Source organism: Taudactylus pleione, unplaced genomic scaffold, assembly GCF_031769625.1.
Source record: "Taudactylus pleione unplaced genomic scaffold, aTauple2 ptg001720l, whole genome shotgun sequence".
NCBI lineage: Eukaryota > Metazoa > Chordata > Amphibia > Anura > Myobatrachidae > Taudactylus > Taudactylus pleione.
This window is the reverse complement of record NW_028286117.1, coordinates 399565-424810: the sequence shown is the minus strand read 5'-3', so window position 1 is coordinate 424810 and position 25246 is coordinate 399565.

The window sequence follows — 25246 nt, the reverse complement described above, 5'->3', positions numbered from 1 at the left end:
CTGGGCTGCAGCAGCCTCTCTCCCCAAACCAGCAGACACGCTGTTGTCACCCTGTGCGCTGGGCTGCAGCAGCCTCTCTCCCCAAACCAGCAGACATGCTGCTGTCAGCCTGTGCGCTGGGCTGCAGCAGCCTCTCTCCCCAAACCAGCAGACATGCTGCTGTCACACTGTGCGCTGGGCTGCAGCAACCTCTCTCCCCAAACCAGCAGACACGCTGCTGTCACCCTGTGTGCTGGGCTGCAGCAGCCTCTCTCCCCAAACCAGCAGACACGCTGCTGTCACACTGTGTGCTGGGCTGCAGCAGCCTCTCTCCCCAAACCAGCAGACATGCTGCTGTCACCCTGTGCGCTGGCCAGCAGCAGCCTCTCTCCGCAAACCAGCAGACATGCTGCTGTCACACTGTGTGCTGGGCTGCAGCAGCAACTCTCCCCAAACCAGCAGACACGCTGCTGTCACACTGTGCGCTGGCCAGCAGCAGCCTCTCTCCGCAAACCAGCAGACATGCTGCTGTCACACTGTGTGCTGGGCTGCAGCAGCCTCTCTCCCCAAACCAGCAGACACTCTGCTGTCACCCTGTGCGCTGGGCTGCAGCAGCCTCTCTCCCCAAACCTGCAAACACGCTGCTGTCTCCCTGTGTGCTGGGCTGCAGCAGCCTCTCTCCCCAAACCAGCAGACACGCTGCTGTCACACTGTGTGCTGGGCTGCAGCAGACTCTCTCCCCAAACCAGCAGACACGCTGCTGTCACCCTGTGTGCTGGGCTGCAGCAGCCTCTCTCCCCAAACAATCAGACACGCTGCTGTCACACTGTGTGCTGGGCTGCAGCAGCCTCTCTCTCCATACCAGCAGACACGCTGCTGTCACACTGTGTGCTGGGCTGCAGCAGCCTCTCTCCCCAAACCATCAGACATGCTGCTGTCACCCTGTGCGCTGGGCTGCAGCAGCCTCTCTCCCCAAACCCGCAAACACGCTGCTGTCTCCCTGTGTGCTGGGCTGCAGCAGCCTCTCTCCCCAAACCAGCAGACACGCTTCTGTCACCCTGTGCGCTGGGCTGCAGCAGCCTCTCTCCCCAAACCAGCAGACATGCTGCTGTCACCCTGTGCGCTGGGCTGCAGCAGCCTCTCTCCCCAAGCCAGCAGACATGCTGCTGTCACACTGTGCGCTGGGCTGCAGAAGCCTCTCTCCTCAAACCAGCAGACACGCTGCTGTCACCCTGTGCGCTGGGCTGCAGCAGCCTCCCTCCCCAAACCAGCAGACACGCTGCTGTCACCCTGTGCGCTGGGCTGCAGCAGCCTCTCTCCCCAAACCAGCAGACACGCTGCTGTCAGCCTGTGTGCTGGGCTGTAGCAGCCTCTGTCACCCTGTGCGCTGGGCTGCTGCAGCCTCTCTACCCAAACCAGCAGACACGCTGCTGTCACCCTGTGTGCTGGGCTGCAGCAGCCTGTCTCCCCAAACCAGCAGACACGCTGCTGTCACCCTGTGCGCTGGGCTGCAGCAGACTCTCTCCCCAAACCAGCAGTCCCGCTGCTGTCACCCTGTGCGCTGGGCTGCAGCAGCCTCTCTCCCCAAACCAGCAGACACGCTGCTGTCACCCTGTGCACTGGGCTGCAGCAGCCTCTCTCCCCAAACCAGCAGACACACTGCTGTCAGCCTGTGCGCTGGGCTGCAGCAGCCTCTGTCACCCTGTGCGCTGGGCTGCTGCAGCCTCTCTCCCCAAACCAGCAGACATGCTGCTGTCACACTGTACGCTGGCCTGCAGCAGCCTCTCTCCCCAAACCAGCAGACACGCTGCTGTCACACTGAGCGCTGGGCTGCAGCAGCCTCTCTCCCCAAACCAGCAGACACGCTGCTGTCACCCTGTGTGCTGGGCTGCAGCAGCCTCTCTCCCCAAACCAGTAGACGCGCTGCTGTCACACTGTGTGCTGGCCTGCAGCAGCCTCTCTCCCCAAACCAGCAGACGTGCTGCTGTCACACTGTGTGCTGGGCTGCAGCAGCCTCTCTCCCCAAACCAGCAGATGCGCTGCTGTCACCCTGTGTGCTGGGCTGCAGCAGCCTCTCTCCCCAAACCAGCAGACACGCTGCTGTCACCCTGTGCGCTGGGCTGCAGCAGCCTCTCTCCCCAAACCAGCAGACACGTTGCTGTCCCCCTGTGTGCTGGGCTGCAGTAGCCTCTCTCCCCAAACCAGCAGACACGCTGCTGTCACACTGTGCACTGGGCTGCAGCAGCCTCTCTCCCCAAACCAGCAGACATGCTGCTGTCACACTGTGCGCTGGGCTGCAGCAGCTTCTCTCCCCAAACCAGCAGACACGCTGCTGTCACCCTGTGTGCTGGGCTGCAGCAGCCTCTCTCCCCAAACCAGCAGACATGCTGCTGTCACCCTGTGCGCTGGGCTGCAGCAGCCTCTCTCCCCAAACCAGCAGACACGCTGCTGTCACACTTTGCGCTGGGCTGCAGCAGCCTCTCTCCCCAAACCAGCAGACACACTACTGTCACACTGTGTGCTTGGCTGCAGCAGCCTCTCTCCCCAAACCAGCAGAGACGCTACTGTCACCCTGTTTGCTGGGCTGCAGCAGCCTCTCTCCCCAAACCAGCAGAGACGCTGCTGTCACCCTGTGCTGGGATGCAGCGGCCTCTCTCCCCAAACCAGCAGACACGCTGCTGTATACTGTGTGCTGGGCTGCAGCAGCCTCTCTCCCCAAACCAGCAGACACGCTGCTGTCACACTGTGTGCTGGGCTGCAGCAGCCTCTCTCCCCAAACCAGCAGACACGCTGCTGTCACCCTGTGTGCTGGGCTGCAGCAGCCTCTCTCCCCAAACAATCAGACATGCTGCTGTCACACTGTGTGCTGGGCTGCAGCAGCCTCTCTCTCCAAACCAGCAGACACGCTGCTGTCACACTGTGTGCTGCGCTGCAGCAGTCTCTCTCCCCAATCTAGCAGACACGCTGCTGTCACCCTGTGTGCTGGGCTGCAGCAGCCTCTCTTCCCAAACCAGCAGACATGCTGCTGTCACACTGTGCGCTGGGCTGCAGCAGCCTCTCTCCCCAAACCAGCAGACACGCTGCTGTCACCCTGTGTGCTGGGCTGCAGCAGCCTCTCTCCCCAAACCAGCAGACACGCTGCTGTAACCCTGCATGCTGGGCTGCAGCATCCTCTCTCCCCAAACCAGCAGACACGCTGCTGTCACCCTGTGTGCTGGGCTGCAGCAGCCTCTCTCCCCAAACCAGCAGACATGCTGCTGTCACCCTGTGCGCTGGGCTGCAGCAGCCTCTCTCCCCAAACCAGCAGACACACTGCTGTCACCCTGTGTGCTGGGCTGCAGCAGCCTCTCTCCCCAAACCAGCAGACACGCTGCTGTCACACTGTGTGCTGGGCTGCAGCAGCCTCTCTCCCCAAACCAGCAGACACGCTGCTGTCACACTGTGCGCTGGCCAGCAGCAGCCTCTCTCCGCAAACCAGCAGACATGCTGCTGTCACACTGTGTGCTGGGCTGCAGCAGCCTCTCTCCCCAAACCAGCAGACACGCTGCTGTCACCCTGTGCGCTGGGCTGCAGCAGCCTCTCTCCCCAAACCCGCAAACACGCTGCTGTCTCCCTGTGTGCTGGGTTGCAGCAGCCTATCTCCCCAAACCAGCAGACACGCTGCTGTCACACTGTGTGCTGGGCTGCAGCAGACTCTCTGACCAAACCAGCAGACACGCTGCTGTAACCCTGTGTGCTGGGCTGCAGCAGCCTCTCTCCCCAAACAATCAGACACGCTGCTGTCACACTGTGTGCTGGGCTGCAGCAGCCTCTCTCTCCAAACCAGCAGACACGCTGCTGTCACACTGTGTGCTGGGCTGCAGCAGTCTCTCTCCCCAATCTAGCAGACACGCTGCTGTTACCCTGTGTGCTGGGCTGCAGCAGCCTCTCTTCCCAAACCAGCAGACACGCTGCTGTCACACTGTGCGCTGGGCTGCAGCAGCCTCTCTCCCCAAACCAGCAGACACGCTGCTGTCACCCTGTGTGCTGGGCTGCAGCAGCCTCTCTCCCCAAACCAGCAGACACGCTGCTGTCACCCTGCGTGCTGGGCTGCAGCATCCTCTCTCACCAAACCAGCAGACACGCTGCTGTCACCCTGTGTGCTGGGCTGCAGCAGCCTCTCTCCCCAAACCAGCAGACACGCTGCTGTCACCCTGTGCGCTGGGCTGCAGCAGCCTCTCTCCCCAAACCAGCAGACACGCTGCTGTCACCCTGTGTGCTGGGCTGCAGCAGCCTCTCTCCCCAAACCAGCAGACACGCTGCTGTCACACTGTGTGCTGGGCTGCAGCAGCCTCTCTCCCCAAACCAGCAGACACGCTGCTGTCACCCTGAGCGCTGGCCAGCAGCAGCCTCTCTCCGCAAACCAGCAGACATGCTGCTGTCACACTGTGTGCTGGGCTGCAGCAGCCTCTCTCCCCAAACCAGCAGACACGCTGCTGTCACCCTTTGCGCTGGGCTGCAGCAGCCTCTCTCCCCAAACCCGCAAACACGCTGCTGTCTCCCTGTGTGCTGGGCTGCAGCAGCCTCTCTCACCAAACCAGCAGACACGCTGCTGTCACCCTGTGCACTGGGCTGCAGCAGCCTCTCTCCCCAAACCAGCAGACAAGCTGCTGTCACCCTGTGCGCTGGGCTGCAGCAGCCTCTCTCCCCAAACCAGCAGACACGCTGCTGTCACACTGTGCGCTGGGCTGCAGAAGCCTCTCTCCTCAAACCAGCAGACACGCTGCTGTCACCCTGTGCGCTGGGCTGCAGCAGCCTCCCTCCCCAAACCAGCAGACACGCTGCTGTCACCCTGTGCGCTGGGCTGCAGCAGCCTCTCTCCCCAAACCAGCAGACACGCTGCTGTCACCCTGTGCGCTGGGCTGCAGCAGCCTCTCTCCCCAAACCAGCAGACATGCTGCTGTCAGCCTGTGCGCTGGGCTGCAGCAGCCTCTCTCCCCAAACCAGCAGACATGCTGCTGTCACCCTGTGCGCTGGGCTGCAGCAGCCTCTCTCCCCAAACCAGCAGACACGCTGCTGTCACCCTGTGCGCTGGGCTGCAGCAGCCTCTCTCCCCAAACCAGCAGACATGCTGCTGTCACACTGTGCACTGGGCTGCAGCGACCTCTCTCCCCAAACCAGCAGACACGCTGCTGTCACCCTTTGTGCTGGGCTGCAGCAGCCTCTCTCCCCAAACCAGCAGACACGCTGCTGTCACACTGTGTGCTGGGCTGCAGCAGCCTCTCTCCCCAAACCAGCAGACACGCTGCTGTCACCCTGTGCACTGGCCAGCAGCAGCCTCTCTCCGCAAACCAGCAGACATGCTGCTGTCACACTGTGTGCTGGGCTGCAGCAGCAACTCTCCCCAAACCAGCAGACACGCTGCTGTCACCCTTTGCGCTGGGCTGCAGCAGCCTCTCTCCCCAAACCCGCAAACACGCTGCTGTCTCCCTGTGTGCTGGGCTGCAGCAGCCTCTCTCACCAAACCAGCAGACACGCTGCTGTCACCCTGTGCACTGGGCTGCAGCAGCCTCTCTCCCCAAACCAGCAGACAAGCTGCTGTCACCCTGTGCGCTGGGCTGCAGCAGCCTCTCTCCCCAAACCAGCAGACACGCTGCTGTCACACTGTGTGCTGGGCTGCAGAAGCCTCTCTCCTCAAACCAGCAGACACGCTGCTGTCACCCTGTGCGCTGGGCTGCAGCAGCCTCCCTCCCCAAACCAGCAGACACGCTGCTGTCACCCTGTGCGCTGGGCTGCAGCAGCCTCTCTCCCCAAACCAGCAGACACGCTGCTGTCACCCTGTGCGCTGGGCTGCAGCAGCCTCTCTCCCCAAACCAGCAGACATGCTGCTGTCAGCCTGTGCGCTGGGCTGCAGCAGCCTCTCTCCCCAAACCAGCACACATGCTGCTGTCACCCTGTGCGCTGGGCTGCAGCAGCCTCTCTCCCCAAACCAGCAGACACGCTGCTGTCACCCTGTGCGCTGGGCTGCAGCAGCCTCTCTCCCCAAACCAGCAGACATGCTGCTGTCACACTGTGCACTGGGCTGCAGCAACCTCTCTCCCCAAACCAGCTGACACGCTGCTGTCACACTGTGCGCTGGGCTGCAGCAGCCTCTCTCCCCAAACCAGCAGACGCGCTGCTGTCACCCTGTGCGCTGGGCTGCAGCAGCCTCTCTCCCCAAACCAGCAGATGCGCTGCTCTCACCCTGTGCGCTGGGCTGCAGCAGCCTCTCTCCCCAAACCAGCAGATGCGCTGCTGTCACCCTGTGTGCTGGGCTGCAGCAGCCTCTCTCCCCAAACCAGCAGATGCGCTGCTGTCACCCTGTGTGCTGGGCTGCAGCAGCCTCTCTCCTCAAACCAGCAGATGTCCTGCTGCCACCCTGTGTGCTGGGCTGCAGCAGCCTCTCTCCCCAAACCAGCAGATGCGCTGCTGTCATCCTGTGTGCTGGGCTGCAGCAGCCTCTCTCCCCAAACCAGCAGATGCGCTGCTGTCACCCTGTGCGCTGGGCTGCAGCAGCCTTTCTCCCCAAACCAGCAGACATGCTGCTGTCACACTGTGCGCTGGGCTGCAGCAGCTTCTCTCCCCAAACCAGCAGACACGCTGCTGTCACCCTGTGCGCTGGGCTGCAGCAGCCTCTCTCCCCAAACCAGCAGACGCGCTGCTGTCACCCTGTGCACTGGGCTGCAGCAGCCTCACTCCCCAAACCAGCAGATGCGCTGCTGTCTTCCTGTGCGCTGGGCTGCAGCAGCCTCTCTCCCCAAACCAGCAGATGCGCTGCTGTCACCCTGTGTGCTGGGCTGCAGCAGCCTCTCTCCCCAAACCAGCAGATGCGCTGCTGTCACCCTGTGTGCTGGGCTGCAGCAGCCTCACTCCCCAAACCAGCAGATGCGCTGCTGTCACCCTGTGCGCTGGGCTGCAGCAGCCTCTCTTCCCAAACCAGCAGACGCGCTGCTGTCACCCTGTGCACTTGGCTGCAGCAGACTCTCTCCCCAAACCAGCAGTCCCGCTGCTGTCACCCTGTGCACTGGGCTGCAGCAGCCTCTCTCCCCAAACCAGCAGACACGCTGCTGTCACCCTGTGCGCTGGGCTGCAGCAGCCTCTCTCCCCAAACCAGCAGACACGCTGCTGTCAGCCTGTGCGCTGGGCTGCAGCAGCCTCTGTCACCCTGTGCGCTGGGCTGCTGCAGCCTCTCTCCCCAAACCAGCAGACATGCTGCTGTCACACTGTGCGCTGGCCTGCAGCAGCCTCTCTCCCCAAACCAGCAGACACGCTGCTGTCACCCTGTGTGCTGGGCTGCAGCAGCCTCTCTCCCCAAACCAGCAGATGCGCTGCTGTCACCCTGTGCGCTGGGCTGCAGCAGCCTCTCTCCCCAAACCAGCAGACATGCTACTGTCACCCTGTGTGCTGGGCTGCAGCAGACTCTCTCCCCAAACCAGCAGTCCCGCTGCTGTCACCCTGTGCGCTGGGCTGCAGCAGCCTCTCTCCCCAAACCAGCAGACACGCTGCTGTCACCCTGTGCACTGGGCTGCAGCAGCCTCTCTCCCCAAACCAGCAGACACGCTGCTGTCAGCCTGTGCGCTGGGCTGCAGCAGCCTCTGTCACCCTGTGCGCTGGGCTGCTGCAGCCTCTCTCCCCAAACCAGCAGACATGCTGCTGTCACACTGTGTGCTGGCCTGCAGCAGCCTCTCTCCCCAAACCAGCAGACTCGCTGCTGTCACACTGAGCGCTGGGCTGCAGCAGCCTCTCTCCCCAATCCAGCAGACACGCTGCTGTCACCCTGTGTGCTGGGCTGCAGCAGCCTCTCTCCCCAAACCAGTAGACGCGCTGCTGTCACACTGTGTGCTGGGCTGCAGCAGCCTCTCTCCCCAAACCAGCAGACGCGCTGCTGTCACACTGTGTGCTGGGCTGCAGCAGCCTCTCTCTCCAAACCAGCAGATGCGCTGCTGTCACCCTGTGTGCTGGGCTGCAGCAGCCTCTCTCCCCAAACCAGCAGACACGCTGCTGTCACCCTGTGCGCTGGGCTGCAGCAGCCTCTCTCCCCAAACCAGCAGACACGTTGCTGTCCCCCTGTGCGCTGGGCTGCAGTAGCCTCTCCCCAAACCAGCAGACACGTTGCTGTCACCCTGTGCGCTGGGCTGCAGCAGCCTCTCTCCCCAAACCAGCAGACACGCTGCTGTCACTCTGTGCGCTGGGCTGCAGCAGCATCTCTCCCCAAACCAGCAGACATGCTGCTGTCACCCTGTGTGCTGGGCTGCAGCAGCCTCTCTCCCCAAACCAGCAGACATGCTGCTGTCACACTGTGCGCTGGGCTGCAGCAGCTTCTCTCCCCAAACCAGCAGACATGCTGCTGTCACCCTGTGTGCTGGGCTGCAGCAGCCTCTCTCCCCAAACCAGCAGACAACCTGCTGTCACCCTGTGTGCTGGGCTGCTGCAGCATCTCTCCCCAAAGCAGCAGACACGTTGCTGTCACCCTGTGCGCTGGGCTGCAGCAGCCTCTCTCCCCAAACCAGCAGACACGCTGCTGTCACCCTGTGCACTGGGCTGCAGCAGCCTCTCTCCCCAAACCAGCAGACACGCTGCTGTCACCCTGTGCACTGGGCTGCAGCAGCCTCTCTCCCCAAACCAGCAAACACACTACTGTCACACTGTGTGCTTGGCTGCAGCAGCCTTTCTCCCCAAACCAGCAGAGACGCTGCTGTCACCCTGTTTGCTGGGCTGCAGCAGCCTCTCTCCCCAAACCAGCAGAGATGCTGCTGTCACACTGTGTGCTGGGCTGCAGCGGCCTCTCTCCCCAAACCAGCAGACACACTGCTGTATACTGTGTGCTGGGCTGCAGCAGCCTCTATCCCCAAACCAGCAGACATGCTGCTGTCACACTGTGTGCTGGGCTGCAGCAGCCTCTCTCCCCAAACCAGCAGACACGCTGCTGTCACCCTGTGTGCTGGGCTGCAGCAGCCTCTCTCCCCAAACAATCAGACACGCTGCTGTCACACTGTGTGCTGGGCTGCAGCAGCCTCTCTCCCCAAACCAGCAGACACGCTGCTGTCACACTGTGTGCTGGGCTGCAGCAGTCTCTCTCCCCAATCTAGCAGACATACTGCTGTCACCCTGTGTGCTGGGCAGCAGCAGCCTCTCTTCCCAAACCAGCAGACACGCTGCTGTCACACTGTGCGCTGAGATGCAGCAGCCTCTCTCCCCAAACCAGCAGACACGCTGCTGTCACCCTGTGTGCTGGGCTGCAGCAGCCTCTCTCCCCAAACCAGCAGACATGCTGCTGTCACCCTGCGTGCTGGGCTGCAGCATCCTCTCTCCCCAAACCAGCAGACACGCTGCTGTCACCCTGTGTGCTGGGCTGCAGCAGCCTCTCTCCCCAAACCAGCAGACACGCTGCTGTCACCCTGTGTGCTGGCCTGCAGCAGCCTCTCTCCCCAAACCAGCAGACACGCTGTGTCACCCTGTGTGCTGGGCTGCAGCAGCCTCTCTCCCCAAACCAGCAGACATGCTGCTGTCACACTGTGTGCTGTGCTGCAGCAGCCTCTCTCCCCAAACCAGCAGACACGCTGCTGTCACACTGTGTGCTGGGCTGCAGCAGCCTCTCTCCCCAAACCAGCAGACACGCTGCTGTCACCCTGTGCGCTGGGCTGCAGCAGCCTCTCTCCCCAAACCCGCAAACACGCTGCTGTCTCCCTGTGTGCTGGGCTGCAGCAGCCTCTCTCCCCAAACCAGCAGACACGCTGCTGTCACCCTGTGTGCTGGGCTGCAGCAGCCTCTCTCCCCAAACCAGCAGACACGCTGCTGTCACCCTGTGTGCTGGGCTGCAGCAGCCTCTCTCCCCAAACAATCAGACACGCTGCTGTCACACTGTGTGCTGGGCTGCAGCAGCCTCTCTCCCCAAACCAGCAGACACGCTGCTGTCACCCTGTGCGCTGGGATGCAGCAGCCTCTCTCCCCAAACCCGCAAACACGCTGCTGTCTCCCTGTGTGCTGGGCTGCAGCAGCCTCTCTCCCCAAACCAGCAGACACGCTGCTGTCACCCTGTGCGCTGGGTTGGAGCAGCCTCTCTCCCCAAACCAGCAGACACACTGCTGTCACCCTGTGTGCTGGGCTGCAGCAGCCTCTCTCCCCAAACCAGCAGACACGCTGCTGTCACACTGTGTGCTGGGCTGCAGCAGCCTCTCTCCCCAAACCAGCAGACACGCTGCTGTCACACTGTGCGCTGGCCAGCAGCAGCCTCTCTCCGCAAACCAGCAGACATGCTGCTGTCACACTGTGTGCTGGGCTGCAGCAGCCTCTCTCCCCAAACCAGCAGACACGCTGCTGTCACCCTGTGCGCTGGGCTGCAGCAGCCTCTCTCCCCAAACCCGCAAACACGCTGCTGTCTCCCTGTGTGCTGGGTTGCAGCAGCCTCTCTCCCCAAACCAGCAGACACGCTGCTGTCACACTGTGTGCTGGGCTGCAGCAGACTCTCTGACCAAACCAGCAGACACGCTGCTGTCACCCTGTGTGCTGGGCTGCAGCAGCCTCTCTCCCCAAACAATCAGACACGCTGCTGTCACACTGTGTGCTGGGCTGCAGCAGCCTCTCTCTCCAAACCAGCAGACACGCTGCTGTCACACTGTGTGCTGGGCTGCAGCAGTCTCTCTCCCCAATCTAGCAGACACGCTGCTGTTACCCTGTGTGCTGGGCTGCAGCAGCCTCTCTTCCCAAACCAGCAGACACGCTGCTGTCACACTGTGCGCTGGGCTGCAGCAGCCTCTCTCCCCAAACCAGCAGACACGCTGCTGTCACCCTGTGTGCTGGGCTGCAGCAGCCTCTCTCCCCAAACCAGCAGACACGCTGCTGTAACCCTGCGTGCTGGGCTGCAGCATCCTCTCTCCCCAAACCAGCAGACACGCTGCTGTCACACTGTGTGCTGGGCTGCAGCAGCCTCTCTCCCCAAACCAGCAGACACGCTGCTGTCACCCTGTGCGCTGGCCAGCAGCAGCCTCTCTCCGCAAACCAGCAGACATGCTGCTGTCACACTGTGTGCTGGGCTGCAGCAGCCTCTCTCCCCAAACCAGCAGACACGCTGCTGTCACCCTTTGTGCTGGGCTGCAGCAGCCTCTCTCCCCAAACCCGCAAACACGCTGCTGTCTCCCTGTGTGCTGGGCTGCAGCAGCCTCTCTCACCAAACCAGCAGACACGCTGCTGTCACCCTGTGCACTGGGCTGCAGCAGCCTCTCTCCCCAAACCAGCAGACAAGCTGCTGTCACCCTGTGCGCTGGGCTGCAGCAGCCTCTCTCCCCAAACCAGCAGACACGCTGCTGTCACACTGTGCGCTGGGCTGCAGAAGCCTCTCTCCTCAAACCAGCAGACACGCTGCTGTCACCCTGTGCGCTGGGCTGCAGCAGCCTCCCTCCCCAAACCAGCAGACACGCTGCTGTCACCCTGTGCACTGGGCTGCAGCAGCCTCTCTCCCCAAACCAGCAGACACGCTGCTGTCACCCTGTGCGCTGGGCTGCAGCAGCCTCTCTCCCCAAACCAGCAGACATGCTGCTGTCAGCCTGTGCGCTGGGCTGCAGCAGCCTCTCTCCCCAAACCAGCAGACATGCTGCTGTCACCCTGTGCGCTGGGCTGCAGCAGCCTCTCTCCCCAAACCAGCAGACACGCTGCTGTCACCCTGTGCGCTGGGCTGCAGCAGCCTCTCTCCCCAAACCAGCAGACATGCTGCTGTCACACTGTGCACTGGGCTGCAGCAACCTCTCTCCCCAAACCAGCAGACACGCTGCTGTCACCCTGTGTGCTGGGCTGCAGCAGCCTCTCTCCCCAAACCAGCAGACACGCTGCTGTCACACTGTGTGCTGGGCTGCAGCAGCCTCTCTCCCCAAACCAGCAGACACGCTGCTGTCACCCTGTGCGCTGGCCAGCAGCAGCCTCTCTCCGCAAACCAGCAGACATGCTGCTGTCACACTGTGTGCTGGGCTGCAGCAGCAACTCTCCCCAAACCAGCAGACACGCTGCTGTCACCCTTTGCGCTGGGCTGCAGCAGCCTCTCTCCCCAAACCCGCAAACACGCTGCTGTCTCCCTGTGTGCTGGGCTGCAGCAGCCTCTCTCACCAAACCAGCAGACACGCTGCTGTCACCCTGTGCACTGGGCTGCAGCAGCCTCTCTCCCCAAACCAGCAGACAAGCTGCTGTCACCCTGTGCGCTGGGCTGCAGCAGCCTCTCTCCCCAAACCAGCAGACACGCTGCTGTCACACTGTGTGCTGGGCTGCAGAAGCCTCTCTCCTCAAACCAGCAGACACGCTGCTGTCACCCTGTGCGCTGGGCTGCAGCAGCCTCCCTCCCCAAACCAGCAGACACGCTGCTGTCACCCTGTGCGCTGGGCTGCAGCAGCCTCTCTCCCCAAACCAGCAGACACGCTGCTGTCACCCTGTGCGCTGGGCTGCAGCAGCCTCTCTCCCCAAACCAGCAGACATGCTGCTGTCAGCCTGTGCGCTGGGCTGCAGCAGCCTCTCTCCCCAAACCAGCACACATGCTGCTGTCACCCTGTGCGCTGGGCTGCAGCAGCCTCTCTCCCCAAACCAGCAGACACGCTGCTGTCACCCTGTGCGCTGGGCTGCAGCAGCCTCTCTCCCCAAACCAGCAGACATGCTGCTGTCACACTGTGCACTGGGCTGCAGCAACCTCTCTCCCCAAACCAGCAGACACGCTGCTGTCACACTGTGCGCTGGGCTGCAGCAGCCTCTCTCCCCAAACCAGCAGACGCGCTGCTGTCACCCTGTGTGCTGGGCTGCAGCAGCCTCTCTCCCCAAACCAGCAGATGCGCTGCTGTCATCCTGTGTGCTGGGCTGCAGCAGCCTCTCTCCCCAAACCAGCAGATGCGCTGCTGTCACCCTGTGCGCTGGGCTGCAGCAGCCTTTCTCCCCAAACCAGCAGACATGCTGCTGTCACACTGTGCGCTGGGCTGCAGCAGCTTCTCTCCCCAAACCAGCAGACACGCTGCTGTCACCCTGTGCGCTGGGCTGCAGCAGCCTCTCTCCCCAAACCAGCAGACGCGCTGCTGTCACCCTGTGCACTGGGCTGCAGCAGCCTCACTCCCCAAACCAGCAGATGCGCTGCTGTCTTCCTGTGCGCTGGGCTGCAGCAGCCTCTCTCCCCAAACCAGCAGATGCGCTGCTGTCACCCTGTGTGCTGGGCTGCAGCAGCCTCTCTCCCCAAACCAGCAGATGCGCTGCTGTCACCCTGTGTGCTGGGCTGCAGCAGCCTCTCTCCCCAAACCAGCAGATGCGCTGCTGTCACCCTGTGCGCTGGGCTGCAGCAGCCTCTCTTCCCAAACCAGCAGACGCGCTGCTGTCACCCTGTGCACTTGGCTGCAGCAGACTCTCTCCCCAAACCAGCAGTCCCGCTGCTGTCACCCTGTGCACTGGGCTGCAGCAGCCTCTCTCCCCAAACCAGCAGACACGCTGCTGTCAAACTGTGCGCTGGGCTGCAGCAGCCTCTCTCCCCAAACCAGCAGACACGCTGCTGTCAGCCTGTGCGCTGGGCTGCAGCAGCCTCTGTCACCCTGTGCGCTGGGCTGCTGCAGCCTCTCTCCCCAAACCAGCAGACATGCTGCTGTCACACTGTGCGCTGGCCTGCAGCAGCCTCTCTCCCCAAACCAGCAGACACGCTGCTGTCACCCTGTGTGCTGGGCTGCAGCAGCCTCTCTCCCCAAACCAGCAGATGCGCTGCTGTCACCCTGTGCGCTGGGCTGCAGCAGCCTCTCTCCCCAAACCAGCAGACATGCTGCTGTCACCCTGTGCGCTGGGCTGCAGCAGACTCTCTCCCCAAACCAGCAGTCCCGCTGCTGTCACACTGTGCGCTGGGCTGCAGCAGCCTCTCTCCCCAAACCAGCAGACACGCTGCTGTCACCCTGTGCACTGGGCTGCAGCAGCCTCTCTCCCCAAACCAGCAGACACGCTGCTGTCAGCCTGTGCGCTGGGCTGCAGCAGCCTCTGTCACCCTGTGCGCTGGGCTGCTGCAGCCTCTCTCCCCAAACCAGCAGACATGCTGCTGTCACACTGTGTGCTGGCCTGCAGCAGCCTCTCTCCCCAAACCAGCAGATGCGCTGCTGTCACCCTGTGTGCTGGGCTGCAGCAGCCTCTCTCCCCAAACCAGCAGACACGCTGCTGTCACCCTGTGCGCTGGGCTGCAGCAGCCTCTCTCACCAAACCAGCAGACACGTTGCTGTCCCCCTGTGCGCTGGGCTGCAGTAGCCTCTCCCCAAACCAGCAGACACGTTGCTGTCACCCTGTGCGCTGGGCTGCAGCAGCCTCTCTCCCCAAACCAGCAGACACGCTGCTGTCACTCTGTGCGCTGGGCTGCAGCAGCATCTCTCCCCAAACCAGCAGACATGCTGCTGTCACCCTGTGTGCTGGGCTGCAGCAGCCTCTCTCCCCAAACCAGCAGACATGCTGCTGTCACACTGTGCGCTGGGCTGCAGCAGCTTCTCTCCCCAAACCAGCAGACACGCTGCTGTCACCCTGTGTGCTGGGCTGCAGCAGCCTCTCTCCCCAAACCAGCAGACAACCTGCTGTCACCCTGTGTGCTGGGCTGCTGCAGCATCTCTCCCCAAAGCAGCAGACACGTTGCTGTCACCCTGTGCGCTGGGCTGCAGCAGCCTCTCTCCCCAAACCAGCAGACACGCTGCTGTCACCCTGTGCACTGGGCTGCAGCAGCCTCTCTCCCCAAACCAGCAGACACGCTGCTGTCACACTTTGCACTGGGCTGCAGCAGCCTCTCTCCCCAAACCAGCAAACACACTACTGTCACACTGTGTGCTTGGCTGCAGCAGCCTCTCTCCCCAAACCAGCAGAGACGCTGCTGTCACCCTGTTTGCTGGGCTGCAGCAGCCTCTCTCCCCAAACCAGCAGAGATGCTGCTGTCACACTGTGTGCTGGGCTGCAGCGGCCTCTCTCCCCAAACCAGCAGACACACTGCTGTATACTGTGTGCTGGGCTGCAGCAGCCTCTATCCCCAAACCAGCAGACACGCTGCTGTCACACTGTGTGCTGGGCTGCAGCAGCCTCTCTCCCCAAACCAGCAGACACGCTGCTGTCACCCTGTGTGCTGGGCTGCAGCAGCCTCTCTCCCCAAACAATCAGACACGCTGCTGTCACACTGTGTGCTGGGCTGCAGCAGTCTCTCTCCCCAAACCAGCAGACACGCTGCTGTCACACTGTGTGCTGGGCTGCAGCAGTCTCTCTCCCCAATCTAGCAGACATGCTGCTGTCACCCTGTGTGCTGGGCAGCAGCAGCCTCTCTTCCCAAACCAGCAGACACGCTGCTGTCACACTGTGCGCTGGGCTGCAGCAGCCTCTCTCCCCAAACCAGCAGACACGCTGCTGTCACCCTGTGTGCTGGGCTGCAGCAGCCTCTCTCCCCAAACCAGCAGACATGCTGCTGTCACCCTGCGTGCTGGGCTGCAGCATCCTCTCTCCCCAAACCAGCAGACACGCTGCTGTCACCCTGTGTGCTGGGCTGCAGCAGCCTCTCTCCCCAAACCAGCAGACACGCTGCTGTCACCCTGTGTGCTGGCCTGCAGCAGCCTCTCTCCCCAAACCAGCAGACATGCTGCTGTCACCCTGTGCGCTGGGCTGCAGCAGCCTCTCTCCCCAAACCAGCAGACACGCTGTGTCACCCTGTGTGCTGGGCTGCAGCAGCCTCTCTCCCCAAACCAGCAGACATGCTGCTGTCACACTGTGTGCTGTGCTGCAGCAGCCTCTCTCCCCAAACCAGCAGACACGCTGCTGTCACACTGTGTGCTGGGCTGCAGCAGCCTCTCTCCCCAAACCAGCAGACACGCTGCTGTCACCCTGTGTGCTGGGCTGCAGCAGCCTCTCTCCCCAAACCCGCAAACACGCTGCTGTCTCCCTGTGTGCTGGGCTGCAGCAGCCTCTCTCCCCAAACCAGCAGACACGCTGCTGTCACCCTGTGTGCTGGGCTGCAGCAGCCTCTCTCCCCAAACCAGCAGACACGCTGCTGTCACCCTGTGTTCTGGGCTGCAGCAGCCTCTCTCCCCAAACAATCAGACATGCTGCTGTCACACTGTGTGCTGGGCTGCAGCAGCCTCTCTCCCCAAACCAGCAGACATGCTGCTGTCACACTGTGTGCTGGGCTGCAGCAGCCTCTCTCCCCAAACCAGCAGACCCGCTGCTGTCACCCTGTGCGCTGGGCTGCAGCAGCCTCTCTCCCCAAACCCGCAAACACGCTGCTGTCTCCCTGTGTGCTGGGCTGCAGCAGCCTCTCTCCCCAAACCAGCAGACACGCTGCTGTCACCCTGTGTGCTGGGCTGCAGCAGCCTCTCTCCCCAAACCAGCAGACACGCTGCTGTCACCCTGTGTGCTGGGCTGCAGCAGCCTCTCTCCCCAAACAATCAGACACGCTGCTGTCACACTGTGTGCTGGGCTGCAGCAGCCTCTCTCCCCAAACCAGCAGACACGCTGCTGTCACACTGTGTGCTGGGCTGCAGCAGTCTCTCTCCCCAATCTAGCAGACACGCTGCTGTCACCCTGTGTGCTGGGCTGCAGCAGCCTCTCTTCCCAAACCAGCAGACACGCTGCTGTCACACTGTGCGCTGGGCTGCAGCAGCCTCTCTCCCCAAACCAGCAGACATGCTGCTGTCACCCTGTGTGCTGGGCTGCAGCAGCTTCTCTCCCCAAACCAGCAGACACGCTGCTGTCACCCTGCGTGCTGGGCTGCAGCATTCTCTCTCCCCAAACCAGCAGACACGCTGCTGTCACCCTGTGCGCTGGGCTGCAGCAGCCTCTCTCCCCAAACCAGCAGACCTGCTGCTGTCACCCTGTGCGCTGGGCTGCAGCAGCCTCTTTCCCCAAACCAGCAGACACGCTGCTGTCACACTGTGCGCTGGGCTGCAGCAGCCTCTCTCCCCAAACCAGCAGACGCGCTGCTGTCACCCTGTGCACTGGGCTGCAGCAGCCTCACTCCCCAAACCAGCAGATGCACTGCTGTCTTCCTGTGCGCTGGGCTGCAGCAGCCTCTCTCCCCAAACCAGCAGATGCGCTGCTGTCACCCTGTGTGCTGGGCTGCAGCAGCCTCTCTCCCCAAACCAGCAGATGCGCTGCTGTCACCCTGTGTGCTGGGCTGCAGCAGCCTCTCTCCCCAAACCAGCAGATGCGCTGCTGTCACCCTGTGCGCTGGGCTGCAGCAGCCTCTCTTCCCAAACCAGCAGACGTGCTGCTGTCACCCTGTGCGCTGGGCTGCAGCAGACTCTCTCCCCAAACCAGCAGTCCCGCTGCTGTCACCCTGTGCACTGGGCTGCAGCAGCCTCTCTCCCCAAACCAGCAGACACGATGCTGTCACCCTGTGCGCTGGGCTGCAGCAGCCTCTCTCCCCAAACCAGCAGACACGCTGCTGTCAGCCTGTGCGCTGGGCTGCAGCAGCCTCTGTCACCCTGTGCGCTGGGCTGCTGCAGCCTCTCTCCCCAAACCAGCAGACATGCTGCTGTCACACTGTGCGCTGGCCTGCAGCAGCCTCTCTCCCCAAACCAGCAGACACGCTGCTGTCACCCTGTGTGCTGGGCTGCAGCAGCCTCTCTCCCCAAACCAGCAGATGCACTGCTGTCACCCTGTGCGCTGGGCTGCAGCAGCCTCTCTCCCCAAACCAGCAGACATGCTGCTGTCACCCTGTGCGCTGGGCTGCAGCAGACTCTCTCCCCAAACCAGCAGTCCCGCTGCTGTCACCCTGTGCGCTGGGCTGCAGAAGCCTCTCTCCCCAAACCAGCAGACACGCTGCTGTCACCCTGTACACTGGGCTGCAGCAGCCTCTCTCCCCAAACCAGCAGACACGCTGCTGTCAGCCTGTGCGCTGGGCTGCAGCAGCCTCTGTCACCCTGTGCGCTGGGCTGCTGCAGCCTCTCTCCCCAAACCAGCAGACATGCTGCTGTCACACTGTGCGCTGGCCTGCAGCAGCCTCTCACCCCAAACCAGCAGACTCGCTGCTGTCACACTGAGCGCTGGGCTGCAGCAGCCTCTCTCCCCAATCCAGCAGACACGCTGCTGTCACCCTGTGTGCTGGGCTGCAGCAGCCTCTCTCCCCAAACCAGTAGACGTGCTGCTGTCACACTGTGTGCTGAGCTGCAGCAGCCTCTCTCCCCAAACCAGCAGACGCGCTGCTGTCACACTGTGTGCTGGGCTGCAGCAGCCTCTCTCCCCAAACCAGCAGATGCGCTGCTGTCACCCTGTGTGCTGGGCTGCAGCAGCCTCTCTCCCCAAACCAGCAGACACGCTGCTGTCACCCTGTGCGCTGGGCTGCAGCAGCCTCTCTCCCCAAACCAGCAGACACGTTGCTGTCCCCCTGTGCGCTGGGCTGCAGTAGCCTCTCTCCCCAAACCAGCAGACACGTTGCTGTCACCCTGTGCGCTGGGCTGCAGCAGCCTCTCTCCCCAAACCAGCAGACACGCTGCTGTCACTCTGTGCGCTGGGCTGCAGCAGCATCTCTCCCCAAACCAGCAGACATGCTGCTGTCACCCTGTGTGCTGGGCTGCAGCAGCCTCTCTCCCCAAACCAGCAGGCATGCTGCTGTCACACTGTGCGCTGGGCTGCAGCAGCTTCTCTCCCCAAACCAGCAGACACGCTGCTGTCACCCTGTGTGCTGGGCTGCAGCAGCCTCTCTCCCCAAACCAGCAGACACCCTGCTGTCACCCTGTGTGCTGGGCTGCTGCAGCATCTCTCCCCAAAGCAGCAGACACGTTGCTGTCACCCTGTGCGCTGGGCTGCAGCAGCCTCTCTCCCCAAACCAGCAGACACGCTGCTGTCACCCTGTGCACTGGGCTGCAGCAGCCTCTCTCCCCAAACCAGCAGACATGCTGCTGTCACACTTTGCACTGGGCTGCAGCAGCCTCTCTCCCCAAACCAGCAAACACACTACTGTCACACTGTGTGCTTGGCTGCAGCAGCCTCTCTCCCCAAACCAGCAGAGACGCTGCTGTCACCCTGTTTGCTGGGCTGCAGCAGCCTCTCTCCCCAAACCAGCAGAGATGCTGCTGTCACACTGTGTGCTGGGCTGCAGCGGCCTCTCTCCCCAAACCAGCAGACACGCTGCTGTCACACTGTGTGCTGGGCTGCAGCAGCCTCTATCCCCAAACCAGCAGACACGCTGCTGTCACACTGTGTGCTGGGCTGCAGCAGTCTCTCTCCCCAATCTAGCAGACATGCTGCTGTCACCCTGTGTGCTGGGCAGCAGCAGCCTCTCTTCCCAAACCAGCAGACACGCTGCTGTCACACTGTGCGCTGGGCTGCAGCAGCCTCTCTCCCCAAACCAGCAGACACGCTGCTGTCACCCTGTGTGCTGGGCTGCAGCAGCCTCTCTCCCCAAACCAGCAGACATGCTGCTGTCACCCTGCGTGCTGGGCTGCAGCATCCTCTCTCCCCAAACCAGCAGACACGCTGCTGTCACCCTGTGTGCTGGGCTGCAGCAGCCTCTCTCCCCAAACCAGCAGACACGCTGCTGTCACCCTGTGTGCTGGGCTGCAGCAGCCTCTCTCCCCAAACCAGCAGACACGCTGCTGTCACCCTGTGCGCTGGGCTGCAGCAGCCTCTCTCCCCAAACCAGCAGACACGCTGTGTCACCCTGTGTGCTGGGCTGCAGCAGCCTCTCTCCCCAAACCAGCAGACACGCTGCTGTCACACTGTGTGCTGTGCTGCAGCAGCCTCTCTCCCCAAACCAGCAGACACGCTGCTGTCACACTGTGCGCTGGCCAGCAGCAGCCTCTCTCCCCAAACCAGCAGACATGCTGCTGTCACACTGTGTGCTGGGCTGCAGCAGCCTCTCTCCCCAAACCAGCAGACACGCTGCTGTCACCCTGTGCGCTGGGCTGCAGCAGCCTCTCTCCCCAAACCCGCAAACACGCTGCTGTCTCCCTGTGTGCTGGGCTGCAGCAGCCTCTCTCCCCAAACCAGCAGACACGCTGCTGTCACCCTGTGTGCTGGGCTGCAGCAGCCTCTCTCCCCAAACCAGCAGACACGCTGCTGTCACCCTGTGTGCTGGGCTGCAGCAGCCTCTCTCCCCAAACAATCAGACACGCTGCTGTCACACTGTGTGCTGGGCTGCAGCAGCCTCTCTCCCCAAACCAGCAGACACGCTGCTGTCACCCTGCGTGCTGGGCTGCAGCATCCTCTCTCCCCAAACCAGCAGACACGCTGCTGTCACCCTGTGCGCTGGGCTGCAGCAGCCTCTCTCCCCAAACCAGCAGACCTGCTGCTGTCACCCTGTGCGCTGGGCTGCAGCAGCCTCTCTCCCCAAACCAGCAGACACGCTGCTGTCACTCTGTGCGCTGGGCTGCAGAAGCCTCTCTCCTCAAACCAGCAGAAACGCTGCTGTCACCCTGTGCGCTGGGCTGCAGCAGCCTCCCTCCCCAAACCAGCAGACACGCTGCTGTCACCCTGTGCGCTGGGCTGCAGCAGCCTCTCTCCCCAAACCAGCAGACACGCTGCTGTCACCCTGTGCGCTGGGTTGCAGCAGCCTCTCTCCCCAAACCAGCAGACATGCTGCTGTCAGCCTGTGCGCTGGGCTGCAGCAGCCTCTCTCCCCAAACCAGCAGACATGCTGCTGTCACCCTGTGCGCTGGGCTGCAGCAGCCTCTCTCCCCAAACCAGCAGACACGCTGCTGTCACCCTATGCGCTGGGCTGCAGCAGCCTCTCTCCCCAAACCAGCAGACACGCTGCTCTCACACGTGCACTGGGCTGCGGCAGCCTCTCTCCCCAAACCAGCAGATGCGCTGCTCTCACTCTGTGCGCTGGGCTGCAGCAGCCTCTCTCCCCAAACCAGCAGATGCGCTGCTGTCACCCTGTGTGCTGGGCTGCAACAGCCTCTCTCCCCAAACCAGCAGATGCTCTGCTGTCACCCTGTGTGCTGGGCTGCAGCAGCCTCTCTCCCCAAACCAGCAGATGCGCTGCTGTCACCCTGTGCGCTGGGCTGCAGCAGCCTCTCTCCCGAAACCAGCAGACATGCTGCTGTCACCCTGTGCGCTGGGCTGCAGCAGACTCTCTCCCCAAACCAGCAGTCCCGCTGCTGTCACCCTGTGCGCTGGGCTGCAGCAGCCTCTCTCCCCAAACCAGCAGACATGCTGCTGTCACCCTGTGCGCTGGGCTGCAGCAGCCTCTCTCCCCAAACCAGCAGACATGCTGCTGTCAGCTTGTGCGCTGGGCTGCAGCAGCCTCTGTCACCCTGTGCGCTGGGCTACTGCAGCCTCTCTCCCCAAACCAGCAGACATGCTGCTGTCACACTGTGCGCTGGCCTGCAGCAGCCTCTCTCCCCAAACCAGCAGACATGCTGCTGTCACACTGAGCGCTGGGCTGCAGCAGCCTCTCTCCCCAAACCAGCAGACACGCTGCTGTCACCCTGTGTGCTGGGCTGCAGCAGCCTCTCTCCCCAAACCAGCAGACACGCTGCTGTCACCCTGTGCGCTGGGCTGCAGCTGCCTCTCTCCCCAAACCAGCAGTCCCGCTGCTGTCACCCTGTGCGCTGGGCTGCAGCAGCCTCTCTCCCCAAACCAGCAGACACGCTGCTGTCACCCTGTGCGCTGGGCTGCAGCAGCCTCTCTCCCCAAACCAGCAGACACGCTGCTGTCACCCTGTGTGCTGGGCTGCAGCAGGCTCTCTCCCCAAACAATCAGACACGCTGCTGTCACACTGTGTGCTGGGCTGCAGCAGCCTCTCTCTCCAAACCAGCAGACACGCTGCTGTCACACTGTGTGCTGGGCTGCAGCAGTCTCTCTCCCCAATCTAGCAGACCCGCTGCTGTCACCCTGTGTGCTGGGCTGCAGCAGCCTCTCTTCCCAAACCAGCAGACATGCTGCTGTCACACTGTGCGCTGGGCTGCAGCAGCCTCTCTCCCCAAATCATCAGACATGCTGCTGTCACCCTGTGTGCTGGGCTGCAGCAGCCTCTCTCCCCAAACCAGCAGACACGCTGCTGTAACCCTGCATGCTGGGCTGCAGCATCCTCTCTCCCCAAACCAGCAGACACGCTGCTGTCTCCCTGTGTGCTGGGCTGCAGCAGCCTCTCTCCCCAAACCAGCAGACACGCTGCTGTCACCCTGTGCGCTGGGCTGCAGCAGCCTCTCTCCCCAAACCAGCAGACACACTGCTGTCACCCTGTGTGCTGGGCTGCAGCAGCCTCTCTCCCCAAACCAGCAGACACGCTGCTGTCACACTGTGTGCTGGGCTGCAGCAGCCTCTCTCCCCAAACCAGCAGACACGCTGCTGTCACACTGTGCGCTGGCCAGCAGCAGCCTCTCTCCGCAAACCAGCAGACATGCTGCTGTCACACTGTGTGCTGGGCTGCAGCAGCCTCTCTCCCCAAACCAGCAGACACGCTGCTGTCACCCTGTGCGCTGGGCTGCAGCAGCCTCTCTCCCCAAACCCGCAAACACGCTGCTGTCTCCCTGTGTGCTGGGCTGCAGCAGCCTCTCTCCCCAAACCAGCAGACACGCTGCTGTCACACTGTGTGCTGGGCTGCAGCAGCCTCTCTCCCCAAACCAGCAGACACGCTGCTGTCACCTTGTGTGCTGGGCTGCAGAAGCCTCTCTCCCCATACAATCAGACACGCTGCTGTCACACTGTGTGCTGGGCTGCAGCAGCCTCTCTCTCCAAACCAGCAGACACGCTGCTGTCACACTGTGCGCTGGGCTGCAGCAGTCTCTCTCCCCAATCTAGCAGACACGGTGCTGTCACCCTGTGTGCTGGGCTGCAGCAGCCTCTCTTCCCTAACCAGCAGACACGCTGCTGTCTCACTGTGCGCTGGGCTGCAGCAGCCTCTCTCCCCAAACCAGCAGACACGCTGCTGTCACCCTGTGTGCTGGGCTGCAGCAGCCTCTCTCCCCAAACCAGCAGACACGCTCCTGTAACCCTGCGTGCTGGGCTGCAGCATCCTCTCTCCCCAAACCAGCAGACACGCTGCTGTCACCCTGTGTGCTGGGCTGCAGCAGCCTCTCTCCCCAAACCAGCAGACACGCTGCTGTCACCCTGTGCGCTGGGCTGCAGCAGCCTCTCTCCCCAAACCAGCATACACGCTGCTGTCACCCTGTGTGCTGGGCTGCAGCAGCCTCTCTCCCCAAACCAGCAGACATGCTGCTGTCACACTGTGTGCTGGGCTGCAGCAGCCTCTCTCCCCAAACCAGCAGACAAGCTGCTGTCACACTGTGCGCTGGCCAGCAGCAGCCTCTCTCCGCAAACCAGCAGACATGCTGCTGTCACACTGTGTGCTGGGCTGCAGCAGCCTCTCTCCCCAAACCAGCAGACACGCTGCTGTCACCCTTTGCGCTGGGCTGCAGCAGCCTCTCTCCCCAAACCTGCAAACACGCTGCTGTCACCCTGTGCGCTGCGCTGCAGCAGCCTCTCTACCCAAACCAGAAGACACGCTGCTGTCACCCTGTGCGCTGGGCTGCAGCAGCCTCTCTCCCCAAACCAGCAGACATGCTGCTGTCACACTGTGCACTGGGCTGCAGCAACCTCTCTCCCCAAACCAGCAGACATGCTGCTGTCACACTGTGCGCTGGGCTGCAGCAGCCTCTCTCCCCAAACCAGCAGACGCGCTGCTGTCACCCTGTGCGCTGGGCTGCAGCAGCCTCTCTCCCCAAACCAGCAGATGCGCTGCTCTCACCCTGTGCACTGGGCTGCAGCAGCCTCTCTCCCCAAACCAGCAGATGCGCTGCTGTCACCCTGTGTGCTGGGCTGCAGCAGCCTCTCTCCCCAAACCAGCAGATGCGCTGCTGTCACCCTGTGTGCTGGGCTGCAGCAGCCTCTCTCCCCAAACCAGCAGATGTGCTGCTGCCACCCTGTGTGCTGGGCTGCAGCAGCCTCTCTCCCCAAACCAGCAGATGCGCTGCTGTCACCCTGTGTGCTGGGCTGCAGCAGCCTCTCTCCCCAAACCAGCAGATGCGCTGCTGTCTTCCTGTGCGCTGGGCTGCAGCAGCCTCTCTCCCCAAACCAGCAGATGCGCTGCTGTCACCCTGTGTGCTGGGCTGCAGCAGCCTCTCTCCCCAAACCAGCAGATGCGCTGCTGTCACCCTGTGTGCTGGGCTGCAGCAGCCTCTCTCCCCAAACCAGCAGATGCGCTGCTGTCACCCTGTGCGCTGGGCTGCAGCAGCCTCTCTTCCCAAACCAGCAGACGCGCTGCTGTCACCCTGTGCGCTGGGCTGCAGCAGACTCTCTCCCCAAACCAGCAGTCCCGCTGCTGTCACCCTGTGCGCTGGGCTGCAGCAGCCTCTCTCCCCAAACCAGCAGACACACTGCTGTCACCCTGTGCGCTGGGCTGCAGCAGCCTCTCTCCCCAAACCAGCAGACACGCTGCTGTCAGCCTGTGCGCTGGGCTGCAGCAGCCTCTGTCACCCTGTGCGCTGGGCTGCTGCAGCCTCTCTCCCCAAACCAGCAGACATGCTGCTGTCACACTGTGCGCTGGCCTGCAGCAGCCTCTCTCCCCAAACCAGCAGACACGCTGCTGTCACCCTTGTGCTGGGCTGCAGCAGCCTCTCTCCCCAAACCAGCAGATGCGCTGCTGTCACCCTGTGCGCTGGGCTGCAGCAGCCTCTCTCCCCAAACCAGCAGACATGCTGCTGTCACCCTGTGCACTGGGCTGCAGCAGACTCTCTCCCCAAACCAGCAATCCCGCTGCTGTCACCCTGTGCGCTGGGCTGCAGCAGCCTCTCTCCCCAAACCAGCAGACACGCTGCTGTCACCCTGTGCACTGGGCTGCAGCAGCCTCTCTCCCCAAACCAGCAGACACGCTGCTGTCAGCCTGTGAGCTGGGCTGCAGCAGCCTCTGTCACCCTGTGCGCTGGGCTGCTGCAGCCTCTCTCCCCAAACCAGCAGACATGCTGCTGTCACACTGTGCGCTGGCCTGCAGCAGCCTCTCTCCCCAAACCAGCAGACACGCTGCTGTCACACTGAGCGCTGGGCTGCAGCAGCCTCTCTCCCCAAACCAGCAGACACGCTGCTGTCACCCTGTGTGCTGGGCTGCAGCAGCCTCTCTCCCCAAACCAGTAGACGCGCTGCTGTCACACTGTGTGCTGGGCTGCAGCAGCCTCTCTCCCCAAACCAGCAGACGCGCTGCTGTCACACTGTGTGCTGGGCTGCAGCAGCCTCTCTCCCCAAACCAGCAGATGCGCTGCTGTCACCCTGTGTGCTGGGCTGCAGCAGCCTCTCTCCCCAAACCAGTAGACACGCTGCTGTCACCCTGTGCGCTGGGCTGCAGCAGCCTCTCTCCCCA